Raw genomic sequence first — 12,321 nt, forward strand, 5'->3', positions numbered from 1 at the left:
GCAGGATCCTGAGATTACGCCTCTAGTACAAGTTGTTTATTTGTGAGATGGTTCTAAGCCCCCTTATAGGTAAGTGGATGAAATGAGTTGAGGAATAGAAATACAGGCAGCTAGCACAGGAGCCAGGAAGGGACCACCAAAGACAAGTGAGATTGAATCACACCAGGCAGTGTAAGGAGACAGTGAAGAGCGTGCATCAAATGCATGCAAGAGGGTAGGGCACGAATCTACCTGCTCTGGTCAGTAGTTATTGGTTGAAAAGTTGGTTTCATGCACATGAACAAAAATGCCAACAGAGTCAAAGGCCTCCCACTCACTCTCCTGCCTCTCAGACGCCAGCATCCCAAGCAAAACCAAGAGTGACAAGCCGCTTGCTTCATTTCCCGGCCACTCGGCCCTGAAATAATCACACAGAAACTTTATTATTTCAAACACTGCTTGGCCCATTGAGTCTATCTTCTTATTGGCTAACTCTTACATCTTAATTTAACCCATTTCTGTTATTCTGTGTATCCCCATGTGGCTGTGGATCAAAAGGTAAAGTTCCGACGTCTGTGTCTGGCGGGGCTGCATGGTTTCTCTTTTTCTCTGCCTCCTTTCTCCCAACTTTAGTTTTCCCTGCCTACCTAACTTCTGCCCTATCAACAGACCAAGGCAGTTTCTTTATTCACCGATGATATTCACAGCATACAGAGGGGCATCCCGCATCAACTCTGAATCATTTGTCATGCTCACTCAGGCAGCCCTGACCAGCTGTAGGGCCCGGAAGGGACATGTGCCAACTGGCATGACGTAGCACAGTGTTGTCCACCCAATACAACATGGCTGCCAAATAAGGACGACGGACTATGGGCAAAGGGAGAGAATGCAGGACACAAACACCCGCCGTGAAGCAGAGATGGGCCAGTTTGGACTAAGTGGAAGACACTGGATTACTAAGCTCAAAGGCACAGAGGCCTCCTAAGGGGTCACAAAGCCAAATGCTTAGGTGTCAAGTCATAGCATTAACAGCTGAAGCCGGCCAGAGGGGAGGCTGCTGTGTTTGGGGTGCACACCCAGCCAGAGCGACCAGACCTTGCACTCAGCTGCAGCCAAGGACTGCCACAAGGGAATGTGGGTCCGGGGGTGCCAGATTTTCTGATATTTCAAGAGTAGCCAGAAATCTGGATTTTTATATGAACACTCCCCATCTGAAATGTTGGAAATGAATTCAAAATGTCTTGGCTCCTACACGGGCCAAGTGACACACATCTGCGAGCCAGACACAACCTTGGATTGCCAGTTTGCAGCCTCTGATGCAGATCCACCCCATAATTTACTGAAGGGAAAATCAAACTGTTCCAGAGACCGTCAGTGACTTACCCAAAGTCACGCAGCGGATCGCTAGCGGAGCCAGGCTGGAGCCCAGTGTCTCCATTGTGGCCCATCATCACAGTCTGTGCTCAGGAAAGACCCATTCAGGACACACACCACGGATGGCAAGCTATACAGCCCTCAGGTCCGATTGGGCCAGCACTCTGCTTCTGTGAATAAAGTTTTATTGGAACACAGCCACAAGCATTTGTTTATGTATTGTCTGTCACTGCTTTCCCGTTACAGGGACAGAATGGAGTCATTGGGGCAGAGACCACATGCCTCACAAGGTCAAAACTATTTACTGTCTGATCTCCATAGAAAAAAAATGTTTACCAGTGGCTATTCTGGACACTTGACATTCACAGATGTCATATTTCTTGTTCCAGCTATTCAGGAGAATTCCCAAGGGTCTAAGCAGTATTAGCATTTGACTGGTATTTTTGCAGTGTGGCAGGTTGGGGAGGGGCATGCCCCAGAGTAGGTTGGAGGCTAAGCCCAGCAGCTGAAGTGTGTCTCACCCCTAAGAAGTTATTCCCTTGAGAGGATGGATAAGGAAACCACCACCACCACCAAGGCCGAGTCTCTAAATAGCTCTGAAAAGAAAGGTGAGTTGAGGGGCGTGATGAAGCTAAGAAAGTGACTAGTTAGCAGGACCTTTACAGAAATAGCGTTTGGTGATGACGGGCCAGCAAGATGGATGACAAGGCCTGCCATCAAGCCTGGGCACCTGAGTTTGATCTCCACAACACACATGGAGGTAGGAGAGAATTCAGGTTGTCCTCTGATCTTTACCTGCTCTCTCTCTCTCTCTCTCTCTCTCTCTCTCTCTCTCTCTCTCTCACACACACACACACACACACACACACACACACACACACTAAATAAATAAATAAATAATAAATAAACAAAATGTATTTTTTGAGTGGTTAAGAGAGCGTGTTGCTCTTTCAAAGGACCAGAGTTCAGTTCTCGGTACCCACACCAGGCGGCTCACCAGTGCCTGTAACTCCAGCTCCCGGATTATTGGATGCCCTCTTCTGGATTCTTCGGACACCTGCCTTCACATGTATGCATGCATGTGTCAAACACACGCACACATACACACATATTAAAAATAAAATTAAATCTTTAAAACCTAAAAAGACTTTGGTGGAGGCAGTGGGTGGGACACAGACCGTCTTCCCACCACACATTTTAAGGAACAGAAAAATCAGACAGTGAAGCAGTTTCAGAGTCTGCCCCAAACTACACAAGAGTCATGCTCGTAATATGTGAATAAGATACATTGACGTGGACAAAGAGATGAGTGAACCAAGCCCAGCTCAGCCAGGAGTCCTGCCTGGAGCAGGAAATGAGATCTCAACAATACCTAGGGCTTCAGGATTATATGTCAGTCATTTTTGCATGCAGTTTGAACTCTGATGTAGCTACCAATGTTTGCCCTTTCATCAACTACTAACCCAAGCAAAAGTTCCTTGAGAGCAAAGAAGCAATTTGTTCAAGAACTAAGCTTGTATCATTCCGAGGAAAGGAGGAAGTAACTAGAAAACACAAGATAATCTTAAAACCTTACTGCTTTGACTTTGTACTGGTCTCTGTTTCCAGAAGGTCATTTTCTCATGGAATCAAAGTGATAGAGGTCTAAAAAGCCACCAGAAAGCACCGGAACCGTGGGGACATTCATAAAAGGAGGCGTTCCTTCTGGCATTTCATTCTAACATCCATGGGGACCGAAATTAGAGAGTCAGTTTCAATGTGTGCATGTGTGCATTGTGTGTGGGGGTGCCAGTGTGCATGTGTTTACACTTGTGTGATATAGTGTATGCACACGCAGGCACATAGGTAGAATTTCAGTTTCAATTTTCCCAAGCAAAACCCAGCAACAGAGAAGGTTTGATGGCCTTGAAGCTTCCATGAGACCTAGAGAAGTAAATCATTTTACAACAATTTACGCAGATATGTAAACAGCAGCTTAATTGATTGAACAAATGACAACCATACAGTTGTCAGCAAGTTCTAAGATCTAACCTTGTGCCTCCTTGCCATGGAAAGATCAGCAAGGAATACAACACTGTTTCTTGCTATTTTATGTATATGTATATGGAGAAGTCAGTCTTCTTCTGTGTTGCTTACCTCATCTGTGTTATGGGTATGGCATTAGGAACCGATAGGTGGTTTTGTGGAGTTAATTCAGGGCAACCTCGGTGCACTCCCTGATGTGTGCTAAATAGTCAGCAATCGCTACCTAGTTTCTGAAATGCGACATTTTGTAGTCACATAAATGGTGTGTTTTAAGAACAATACTTAGTTTTAAAAGGAAATCTGGCCCCATTCACTTTTTAAAATTAAGATACAGTGGGGTAGGAGGGATGGTTCAGTAGTCAAGAGTACTGGTGGCTCTTGCAAAGGACCCAGGTTTGGTTTCCAGCAGCTCACCATCTTCTGCATTTCCATTTTCAAGAGCTCCATTGCCCTCTTTGGGCCTCTACTGGAACTGCATGCACATGGTACACATACCTACTTATAATCAAACACTCATAAACATAGAATAAAAACAAATACATCTTTTTGTTGGCTTGATGTTTGAGACAGGGTTTCTCTGTGAAACAGCTCTAGCTGTCCTGGAACTCACTTTGTAGACCAGGCTGGCCTCTAACTCACAAAGATCCGCCTGCTTCTGCTTCTGAGTGCTGGGATTAAAGGCCTACCATGCCACTCAAATAAATCTTTGATAATTAAAATACATCATATAAAGTACACAAATCTTAATTTTATAGCTCAATGACCTTGTGCATGCATCACATACAATGCAATTCCAACTCCATATCAGCTAAAAGGTAACCACTCTTCTGACCTCTATTAACATATATTTGCATATATTTTACATAGATTAAATCAAGTTCTACAGAAATATGTGTTATATTTATGTCTATGGGATGCATCCTTGGTATGCATATCTAGGTAGTTAATTCATCGCTGTAGAGTAGTCCAAAACATGAATAGATCCTATTTTAAATTAATTACTATTATTGAATGTGTGTGTGATGGGGTAGTCGTGCCTGTGGAGGTCAGAGGACAACTTGGAGCTGGTGTTCTCCTTCCATGTTTACTGGGGTTTGGGAGATGTAGCTCAGGTTGCCAGGCTGATGCAGCCAGTGCTTTTAACCGTTGAGCCATCTTGCTGGCCCTGTATCATATGTTAATATTCCTTCTGCTGCACACGGGCACTGGGCTACTTACCATGTGAGGGTATTCTGAAAGCATCCACTGTGAACATCTTTCGAGTGTTATGAACCACTGAGTTGTGTGTCCCTGTTCTCCCCTCCCCCACTCCAGTTTCCAATCCATATACTGAAATCTTTGAGTTCAGAATTTCAGAATGTGACTGATTTGGAGACAGGATCTACTAAGAGTTGACCAAGCTAAAGGGATGCTGCAAGGTTGGGATTTTTCTGTGAAGAGATAGTTTTGATAAAGACACATACAGAGAGGGAGACAGCCATCAATAAGCCAACAGAAGGTCTGAAAATAGACCCTTCCCTCATACTCCCTGGGGGTAACCCTCCCCTTCCTTTATGTCAGTTAACATGGTATTCTATTACAACAGTCCTAGCAAACTCCCATGGCTCTGTATTAAGAATAGAAGCATTGTGCCTTAGAATATCTACTTAATATATAAACACAAGGTATGGACAATTCCCCGTGATTTAAATATAACTCATAAGTTTCCCAGCAGTGTTTCCTTGAGCTGATTATATGCAATAAATATAAATATTATATATAATGCATATATAATATGTGTAATTTATAGTGTGTATACATAATAGAAGTAGGATTGGCTCTAGTATATATTTAACATGTAAGCTATTCAGAAGTATGTACTAGAGCCAATGATCTAATCATCTATATATATACAACACAACACATAGTATGTATAGATCATGCATATGAGATCAGCTCTGGTGATAGATAGTTATTTTTATCTTTTAAATTGTGTGTGTGTGTGTGTGTTTGTATGTGCTTGTAACAGTGCACATCTGTGTACAGTGCCCAAAATTGCCAGAAGAAGGCTTCAGATCCTCTGGAGCTGAAGTTATAAGCAGTTATGAACTGCCTAACATAGGTGCCTGGAACTGAACTCAAGTCCTCTGTGAGATCAGCAAGTATTCTTAACTGCTGAACCATCTTTCCAGTTCCTGGATGATGTATATTTAATTTGCATGCTGTTCAGCAGACTTTACTAGAGATAATTTTATATATGTTATATATATATATATATATATATATATATAATCACATATTATGATTAACTGGTAGATACAGTAAACATCTATGACATATGTTTTTGGCTCCAATAGACATTGCTAAAAAGCATACAAAATTAAAATTTAAACTCAGGGAAAATCCATCATGTTTTATGTTTCTGATTTTATGGGTGCATACAGTCACAAACATAAACGCATGACTTCCAGATAGAAGCAAAGACAAATGTGGGCACGTGGGGGATGGAGAGATGGCTCAGCATCTAAGAGCACTGTGGGCTTCTTTCCCAAAGAACCCAGGTTCAATTCCCAGTACCTGTATGGTGGCTAAGAACCATTTGCAACTCAAGTCACTAAGGGAGCCAATTGCCCTTTCAGGCTTCTGCAGGAACCAGGCACACACACGTGTGGTACACAGACAATCATGCAGGCAAAACACCCATATGTATAAAATAAATTTTAATCTTTTTTTAAATAGTCACCTAGTAGAAAGAATGGCATCCAGGTGTCATCTGTAGACTTATTAAAATCTGTTATTTATAATTAACATGTCTTATATAATATAGAAGTATAATTATATATATATGTATATATATACATGTCTTATATAATATAGAAGTATAATGATCAAGACCTGAAGATAAAACTTGAAGTGTAAAGTGGTGGCCTAACATGTAGAAATCCGTGGGTTCAGTCCCCAGCTCTGCAATAAATAAATAAACAAATAAAAAGTAAATAATCGCCGGGCGATGGTGGCACATGCCTTTAATCCCAGCACTCGGGAGGCAGAGACAAGCAGATCTCTGTGAGTTCGAGACCAGCCTGGTCTACAGAGCTGGTTCCAGGACAGGCTCCAAAGCCACAGAGAAACCCTGTCTCGAAAAAACCAAAAAAAAAAAAAAAAAGTAAATAATCTGAATTTGAACCATGGGCTATATGGGCGATAGGACCATCGATGACTGGTATTAAATGTTACACTCATCCCTAGACTGGTGGGGTTTCCCACAATAGGCCTGGGTTCCTTCTATAATCACAGAGGGGATGTCCCTAATAAAATGGAAAGCTTGGCGGGAAGCATGGTGACACGCTGTTGATCTCTCCGTTGCGTGTCTTAGGGTGACTGTAGCGCTGTCTTTATTAACTGTTTGCCTCTTCCGCATCACATACTGATCACATGTTACTCCTAATAACGAGAGTGGGAAGAGAAGACGTTCCCCTTTTTAAAATAGCCGGAAATAAGCCACAAAGGTGTCAGGCATAGAGAGAGAGGCCATAACATACTCCAACAGCCATTGGCAGATGGCATTGGTGCGATGGACTTTCATTGGAGGGGCCAGGAAGGAGGAACACCATTTCAACTGAACTACAGTCAAGTAGTTGCAAGGCATACACTGATCTAGGGTACTTATGTGGTCTTTCAAATATGAAAACAATGCATCTAAGATTATTCAGTAGGCAGCATTGTAAATGCTAGCTACCCAAGGACAGAGATGCAGCCAAACCCCTAGGCCCATGTAGGCTTCACCCCCGTCTGCAAGCCATGAGGACCAAGGCTGGAAAGGCCAGGGTAGATCCCTGTGCAGAACGCAGTGGGAGGGGCTGAGACCCTGGCTAGGTCCCCAACTCCCTGGAGACCAAGGGCAGAAGGAGTCACCCACTCTGCTGTGTGGTTTCCTTGATGGAGGACGCCCACTGACCGGCCAGGGAAGTGTGTGTGACGTTTAATTGGCTAATGTCTGGAGAAGGCTTTGAAGATGAAACGTGCCAGGTGGGTATCATCACCATCCACTTCTTAAACGGATGCATGAGAATAAGAATAAAGTTCTCTCCCCACTGGGCCTTTCATCCCTGGGTTTCAAAGCTCTCGGGGAACCTTAATTAACCCTCCCAGCACCTCTAAGAAGTCAGCACTAATAGCCTCTTCCTTTGGAAAGGGGAGAGAGCGGATGGTAGGAGACTTGCTCGGGCCCTCAGAGCGTCAGAGAGAGATGACATCCTTGTACGAGACAGACGATGTGTGCCTGGTGCCTCCTCTACATGAAGTCTCTTGGGAAGTACTCAGGACACCCTATCGAGTGCCGGCACCAGCCAGAATCAGCTCGCAAGCCCCAGTTATTACATTTTCAGGAAGTTTGCAAACCAGTTGTGAAACAAAGCCATCACTGAAAATTAGATTATATACACGTAATTGAATCGTATTGAAAACAAAGGAGTAAAATCCCAAAATGCATCCCTCCTGAATCTTTCACCAGTTTTTGCTGCTGCCTGCCCCCTCAGGGTTGCTTACCACCGTATGGTAGACATGACGGGTGACGGCACACTGGAACATCGCTTCCTGCTTCTGTGCTCAGAGATATCCCAGCGGTGGCTGGAATGAGCTATGGTGCAAGTATTTATACCACAGGCATTGGCAGCTGCTACAGGTCAAGACTTGACTGACCGCTCTCTTGATGTCTAGAATAAGAAGGAGTAGAGAAAATATCATTTCTGTCACCAGCTAATTGTGGACAGCATTCCAGAGAGGAATAGGGGAGCGATAGAGATCTTTCAGAATTAAAAAGCCATTATCTAAATTCTGCAAAAAGTCGCTCACGATGTTAGTGACAAACAAGGAGTCTCCCCAGGCACGTCACTTTCATCTTAGTTCATAAGTGAACATATCTGTCAACATTTGTGTCAAAACTACATTTCCCTCAAATGTAATTCTGGATAGGCTACAAGTACCAGAGTTTGACAGAAATAAATAAAAATGTTCTATGAGACTGTTAGCAGAAATTGGGTTGTGCACGCCGGGCGGTGGTGGCGCACGCCTTTAATCCCAGCACTCGGGAGGCAGAGGCAGGCGGATCTCTGTGAGTTCGAGACCAGCCTGGTCTACAAGAGCTAGTTCCAGGACAGGCTCCAAAACCACAGAGAAACCCTGTCTCGAAAAACCAAAAAAAAAAAAAAAAAAAAAAAAAAAAAAGAAAAGAAATTGGGTTGTGCTTACAGATTGCATATTCTGCATTCTTTATGTGGGTAGAGTTTACTACTCTTTACGCCTAATTTTTTTTCTTGTGACAGTGCTCAACACGGCCAGCACACACTGGTGGGCTGTTTGTGGGTGCGCCATGAGCAAAGGTCTTGTTCTGAGATGGATGATAGACAAGCTGGTACCTTCGGAGTCTTGGAAATCTGTCCCCCAGTTACCTTAGCAGACACAGTGGGGGGAAAACAAGAGACCCCGTCTCAAAGAAACAAGGTCAAACCCCCAAGCTTGCCCTCTGACCTCCACATACTCCCACAACCACATTCAAGAATGTGTGCATATCGCATGCGCATACACAAAGATTTGTTTTCAATAATGAATTTTTAAAACCCCAACAGCTGAGTGCGGTAGGACACACAGGCAGACCCAGCTCTTGGGATGGAGGAAAGGAGGGAAGATCAGAGGTTCGAGGTCATCCTTGGCTGCATAGCAACTTTGAGGCCAGATACCTAGGCTATATGAAATCCAGCCTCAAAAACAATTGATTAATTCAACTAAAATTAAAATGATTTTTATATAAATAGGCAATCAGAGTATGCAGTCAAAATGTAGGGGGGAAATGCTAGCGGCATAAGGAAATTCATTAAGGACTTGCATTATTTACCAACTTTTTAAAAATGTTTATTATTGTGGTTTATTTAATCATTTGTCATAAATACTTGGTTTCGCTTCTAATGCTGTATTTATCACTTGGATTCTTTTTCTTAAGAAAGATCTCCTCCCCAGTTTGTATAGAGTGCTAGTCTGTCACACAAGGGAGAGTCCTCTGTGGGGAGAAATACTGGGGTGTCCTATGGATACCAGAGAGGGACTGAGTCCTGAGGAAGTCTCCGGGGAAGACTTTCTGCCTACCCAGAAATGCCATGGAAGGATGGGAATTAAACGGCACCAGGTGAAATGAAACCACAGGAGGTATGGGCCTGAGTCTCCCCACTTTTTATAACTCCTTGACCCTTTCTGAAGGAGGGGGAGACACAGAACCTGTTCCTCCAGTCCATTCATAGCCTCTCAGTCCAATGAATGGGCTAGGAAGATGGCGGGGACCGGAGGACAGAGAACCAACTGGAAAGGGTGTAGGAGAGGTAAGCATTTTACTGACTGAACTATCTCTCCAGCCCTACAAAGCCTGTTTAGCAGAACATCCCTCTCCAAACAAAGATTTCTCAGGTGGGAGGGGGAGCCCACCTCAGCTGAAGGAACATATGCCACCAGTCCCTATCAAAGCACCAAAAGATAACTATGATCCCTCCCTCGGCCAGAGGTCCCAGCCCTGTCCAGCTTGCCAGTCCTGCTTCTCCACTTTAAAACAACCATCTTAGGAGCAAGCACTTCACACAACATAATCCTGTAGGCCACTTTTGATTGGCCGACGACACGCCTAGTCCAGTAGGGGCCAATCAGCAGTGCCATGAGAACTGGCTGATTATAAACTGGAAAGAGTGCCAGGCTGTCTGTGGCTGAAGCAGGATGACATCCATCTATGGGCACAGGGTAGCCTGGCTCCATGTGATCTCCCATGGATAAAGCCAATCAGGGGAAAGAAGAAAGGATAGAGCCAGGGTAGAAAGCCTCAGAGAAAACGGTCTAAGTAACGGCATAGTTTCCAACTTCAGATGTCCAGAGTTGCATCTGCTTTCTGGTCCCAAAGGACCAGTCAGAACTCAGCTTCTCTCCAGTCTCCATTACATCCCTCAGCATCCTTCTACTATATCCTGATCTTCGTTTCCCCTCCCCTCCTCCTGTCTGTCTCTTCCCTTCCCTTCCTATATTTTACTATCTTCAGTGAGAAATGCCACACATATTCTGACATCTCAGGATGGCAGATTGACTCTTTTAAGATTTTTCCAGGCTTCAACCGAATTTGTGACATGGGGTAAATTGTGGGCACACAATTCCTGATCACTGCAGGTTAACCGCTGAAGGTATAGAAGAGTGTGGCTCATGCATCCCAAAGAGAGACCATTGGATAAAACCCAAATTCAAAGCCAGCTCCCATCCAATGCATGAACTTCCTCTTCTCATTTGCTCCAAAGAACTTCAACCCATTACATTTCCAGCATGTTCATTACAAAACAGTCCTTCCAGGTTGAACCAAAATCTTCTTTTCCGGTAACTTCTAACCTCCGGTCATAATTACACACCCTTGAGCTACACACAATAGATCAAAGTCTTCATCCACATGATAGCACTTGAAATATTTCAAGTTGAAGTAGGATTATTACCATCCCTGCCTACTGAGCAGTTGCTACATGCCAGCACGGAATTCTCACTCTCCGGCTTCCTCATGGGTAGCTGTTGGAACTTTGGCTTACAAGCAAGGATGCAAAGGCAGGACAGGGATATGAAGTCATGAGTCCATGGGTCTGATGGTCATACGTCAGCATCTTCCAGCAAAGTATTACAAAGAGTCCAAGGGTTGAACCTTCCGGGTTGTCTCAAACTTAGATATATGTCATGGTAGATGAATGGAATATGCTTAAGAACATGTGGACTTGATTTATTGCTTTTAATTACTGAGACTCGTGGTGTGCTGGCCTCTCTTTGTAGTCCTGTCTTGAATCTGAAAGCATCGTGGTGAGCCAGTGGATGGCTTTGGGAGATGCCAGCTCTTTGTAACCATCCTCTGAGTATTCCTGTCCATCCTGGCACCTCATTTTTTTACTTCTTAGAGTTATGTTGTCCCAGCTTCCTGCAGAATGGGCTCTGTCTCTTGTTCCCAGCTCTGTCTGAATTGCTACAACCTTCTACCACTCTGCTGTTGCCTACAAAGGCCAGGATGGTTAAACCCCTGGGTAGACATGTGAGAAACATATCCATTTCTTATTGTCATGTAACAAACCATCCCAAAATATACTGACATAAAGTTACTACCCTTAAAGCCTGACATTTATGGGCAGTGATTCGGGCGAGAGAAGTTGCTGTTCTCTGCTCCATATTGTCTGATGTATTGGATAGGAAGTCTTGAGAGCAAAAATAGTTTGCCACCCAGTACTGGGACCATTTGAAGGTATCTCTCACACATACCTATCAGGAGAGAGATAGCAGCTGTCAGCTAGGACCTTGGCTGGGCTGTGTGGTCTTTCCACATGGGCTAGCTTGGACTTCCTCACAACATGGTGGCTGGATTTCATGGGTCCTAAGAAAAAGTGTTGTCAGACAATGAAATGGAAGTAGGTGGTAATTTCTTGCTCTGATCACAGAAGTCACATAGCATCGCTCTGTCCTAGTCTACTGGTTGAGGCACTGAACACAGGTCTTCCCAGACTGAAGGCAAGGGCCATGGGCCCCACCGTCCAATAAATAAGAGTGTGTAGGATGGAAGAGTATGTGTTGGAAAAATTACAATTTTCCATGGAGAAAAAAGAAACATAAAGGCCACTAGCTGACACGGAGCTCTGGAGCAGGACCTCTGAATAATTCTAAACTGTATCTAATTTGGAGATTCTTCACTCTGAAAAGCCTGAGGATGCCCTCTTCCACTAACGCTTAAGGTGGAAGATAAGAGACCTGCCTACATCCCAAAGGATCCCTCCCTTAGCTTCTGCCATAGAATGAGACCCCATAAAGCACCAAGGACAACAGAAAACTCTAGGGTATCGGCTTAAAGTGTCTAGATTTTACCAGCATAGGCTTCTATTTCCCAGCTTCTTTGTTATTGGAGACCAAGTAGCTAGT

At 44.0% G+C, this 12,321-nt stretch overlaps 1 pseudogene; it reads left to right on the forward strand.

The window, feature by feature from the left end:
- The first annotated feature begins 1,900 nt into the window (after nt 1-1,900).
- The window catches only part of LOC121436023, a 51,140-nt pseudogene continuing 40,719 nt past the window's right edge, over nt 1,901-12,321 (forward strand).

Source organism: Microtus oregoni, unplaced genomic scaffold (assembly GCF_018167655.1).
Source record: "Microtus oregoni isolate MIOR12 unplaced genomic scaffold, Mior012 000048F_ref0000485, whole genome shotgun sequence".
Taxonomy (NCBI): Eukaryota; Metazoa; Chordata; class Mammalia; order Rodentia; family Cricetidae; genus Microtus; species Microtus oregoni.